Raw genomic sequence first — 4,115 nt, forward strand, 5'->3', positions numbered from 1 at the left:
GAGCTGCGCACCAGGGCTGCGCACCAGGGAGTTCGGTGCCGCCCGGCCGCCCCCCGCCAGGCCCCTCCCTGCCTCCCGGCCGGAGCGTCCTCTGGCCCAGCCCCTCCCTGGCGCTCACCTCCCTCCAGCCTTCCGGGAGCTGGACGGGGCCTCCCCAGCTTCGGGCAGCTTGGGACAGTGGCCGGAGACTGCTGGAATCCGAAACCTCGCTTCTGGCTGGCCACAAGATCTGGGCGCGCCCTAAGCAGCAGGGTCTTGACCGAGCCCCTTACCTCTCCAGTCCCCCTTTTCTCCTCCAAGAAATGGACATAAGACCTGAGGGTTGTGAGGATGGAAGATTAGGGAAGGTCTCTTTTTAGCACACTCGCCAAGTCTTGCTTTGCGTTTGTGTTTTCTGTGTGCCTGTTTTATTTATCCTTCCAGATCCGGTAGATCAGCCCCTAGCTGGCACAGCGTGGGTGGCTGCAATGTTTGTGGAATGAATGAATGAAATGAAATGGGCTGCAGCCTGTGCCTCCCTAGTGCGAAGTGCTCAGTTCCATACCTTACTGACCAGTGAGAGCTATTTGCCCATCCCCAGGTCACGCCCTCTCCAGGTCTCTGATCTAATTGTGTCCTTCCTCACCCTACCTTAGCCTGGGTACCAGAGCCTCTCGGGGCTGGAGAGATCTCTTGTCTAAATGGGGGAAACTAAGGCCCAGAGAGGGGCAGGGAGCTGCCCACCTCACTCGGGTTGGGGCAGAGCCGTAGACCAGGCTCACACCCTCACCCCTGACACTGTGCTCTTCACTGTTTTAGAGGCAAGAGGTTTGCTCCCACGTAGATGGTCACGTTTGGGTGCCAGGAGGGTGCCCTTCACTCCATGGAGTCCCCTGGGCTCAGCACAGAGGAGGGACTCAGTAACCATTCGGTGTTGAGAGTGGGCAGAAGGTGGCAGGGATTTGTGGGGCTGAACAAGAGCACAGGTGGAGGTTCACATACCATATGTCTAAATATTTGCAAGTTATAAATCAAGCTAACAAAATGTGAAATAAAATATGTTCTATTCTCCTACCTTGACAAGCATACTTTCATAACAACCTGGAAGGCTAGCTCTGAATGTAGAATTCTCAGACTCCTCAGAGCCTGCCCTGGAGCATGGTGGTGCAGGGGCCCTGTGCACACATGTGTGAACATCTCAGCCTGCACACACAAGCTCGGACCACCCCACCCCACCTCCAAGAGAGCTGCCCCTGGCCACCCCTCGGCCACAGGGCAGGGCATATCTGCGGTGCCATCTGACCTCAGGGGTTGATCTGCAGAAGAGACCCACCCAGGTCTTGGAATTGGGCTTAGGGCCATCTGGGCAGGGAATCTCAGGGCCCTGGGCACCCAGAGTGTGGCCCAGAGGGGGCACAGTCTCCAGATGACACGTCCCTTTGGCCCCATCGTCTCTTCTCCCTGTGGTGAGAGCTTAGCTGGAGGACCAGAGTTTGGGGTCCCCAGGGCAGGGACCACTTTCACCTAAGATCAGTACTGAATTACAGAACTACTTTGAGCCAACATATTTACTCTTAGAGTCTCAGCGTGGTATGGTGGAAAATAATAATAATAATAAAATAATAATAATAATTTAAACAGCAACGGGCAATTATTTTAGGGTGGCCATATAATTTTCTTCCAAACCAGGACATTTTTGAGAGCGACTGGTGACTCTAACTGGAAGATTTGCTGGGGTATCAGGCATAAAGTAGGACTGTACCAGGCAAACTAGGATGTCTTGTTTTGCTAAAATATTGAGCCCTCATGTGCCAGGCGTTGTTCTAAATGCTTTACTGTTCTTTTCTCAATTTTACAGATAAGGAAATGAGGGTTAGAGAAGTGACTTGCCCAAGGACAGTGGTGTACCCAGTGCTGCCTGGTGCCTGGGGCTCTGGTGTTTGGGTCCCTGTCCCTCAGCACATGCCCCTGACATTTGGGGAGCTGCTGGCCCTCCAGTGTCTGTACCATCAGGTGGGGACAATGTTACCTGACTCACCTTCTCCTGGGGCTGCTGGGAGACACACGTGAAGCAGTGGGTGTGAGTCCTGTGAGCTGGAGAGAGATGAGCCCAGGAGGGAGGGAGGGAGGGAACTGAGGGCCACGGCCAGAAAGGCACGCCCTGATCGTGATAAGGGAGAGGAGAGTCCTTTGGTCTGAGTCAGTGGAAAGTCTTAATGTGAAAGTCTCTTTGAGAAAATGCTCTTCTAACTTTCAAGAGCGACTCAATTGTGAAGAAATAAATACAAATTAATAAAAAGTTCAATCATCAATAGCTCTTTCATATAATAATAGCAACCGTGTATCTAGTGCTTTCTGTGTGCCAGCCACTGTTCCAGATGATTTGCTCACGTGAACTCATTTCATCCTGGCCACAGCCCTAGGAAGTAGGTGCTGTTGTTATTTCCATTTACACGTGGTGAAACCCAGGTGCTGCTCTAAAGTGCTTTAAGATATATCAGTGACCCTCTGAATCGGCACTATTGTTGTTACTCCCATTTTACATATGGAGAAACTGAGGCACAGAGGGGTTAAAATGGCTTGCTTATAGTAAGTGGCACAGCCAAGGTTTGGACACAGGTGTTCTGGGTGCTGAATGACCCACTACATTGTTTAGTAGACGGGAGTCTTCCACTTGTAAGGATTAATGTCTGGGTCCAGAAGGGGAAAGTCATGGGGTTTCTCTAGGCTCCTCCTGGCACTTTCTGTAAATCCTCTAGGACTGAGGTGGGGTCTCCCCGTCTGTAGCTCCTCTCTGTGTCCAGTGTGTTGAGTGCCCCACACAAATGGAATCTGAACGTGTATTGGTTGTTTCCCGTTCCTTGGTTGAAGGAAACGATTCCTTAACTTTTGGAGTGTCTTCTTTTTTTTTAATTGGCGTATAGTTGATTTACAATGTGACGAGTTATACATATATGTACATATTCTTTTCCATTATGGTTTATTACAGGATATTGAATATAGTTCCCTGTGCTATACAGTAGGACCTGTTGTTTATCTATTTTACATATAGTAGTTTGTATCTGCTAAACCCAAACTCCTAACTTATCCCTCCCGCTCTTCCCCTTTGGTAAGTTTGTTTTCTGTGTCTGTGAGTCTGTTTCTGTTTCGTAAATAAGTTCCTTTGTGTCATATTTTAGATTCCACATATAAGTGATCTCATATGGTATTTGTCTTCCTCTTTCTGACTTACTTCACTTAGTATGATAATCTCTAGGTCCATCCATGTTGCTGCAAATGGCATGATTTCATTCTTTTTTATGGACGAGTAGTACTCCATTGTAGATACACACCACATCTTTATCCATTCATCTGTTGATGGATATTTAGGTTGCTTCCAAGTCTTGGCTATTGTAAATAGTGCATTGGGGTGCCTGTTTCTTTTAGAATTACAGTTTTCTCCGGATATATACCAAGGAGTGGGATTGCTGGATCACATAGCAACTCTATTTTTAGTTTTTTGAGGAACTTCCATACTGTTTTCCATAGTGGCTGCATCAGTTTACATTCCCACCAACAGTGTAGGAGGGTTCCATTTTCTCCTGGAGTGGCCCTTTTTTGGAGTGAATTCTCCTTCTTTATTAGTAAAACTATGAAAATTCACCAAGGACAGGAAACTTGGCCAAGTTTTTAATCAGAAAGAATCACATACTGCATGTCTAAATTATTGCCAGCTCTGGGTGAATTAATCCAAAGCAGGGTGGTTGGCTGTGTCTCCAGCCCAGTCTTAGAAGCACTGAGGAGTGGAACAGCTGCTGACTGGGATTTCCTGTCCAACTTCCCAGGTTTTTGAGATGGAGAAACCAAGGGCCTAGGCTTGTGGTCTAGAGCATTCTTAAGCCTATACGTACATTGTTCAAGGAGATAAAAAGTAGAGGGTGGGGCTTCCCTGGTGGCACAGTGGTTGGGGGTCCGCCTGCCGATGCAGGGGACGCGGGTTCGTGCCCCGGTCTGGGAAGATCCCACGTGCCGCGGAGCGGCTGGGTCCGTGAGCCATGGCCGCAGAGCCTGTGCTCCGCAGCGGGAGAGGCCACAACAGTGAGGGGCCCGCATACAGCAAAAAAAAAAAAAAAAAAAAAAAAAAGGGGGGCAGCTTC

The sequence above is a fragment of the Neophocaena asiaeorientalis genome, unplaced genomic scaffold (assembly GCF_003031525.2).
Source record: "Neophocaena asiaeorientalis asiaeorientalis breed wild unplaced genomic scaffold, Neophocaena_asiaeorientalis_V1.1 scaffold79, whole genome shotgun sequence".
Lineage (NCBI taxonomy): Eukaryota > Metazoa > Chordata > Mammalia > Artiodactyla > Phocoenidae > Neophocaena > Neophocaena asiaeorientalis.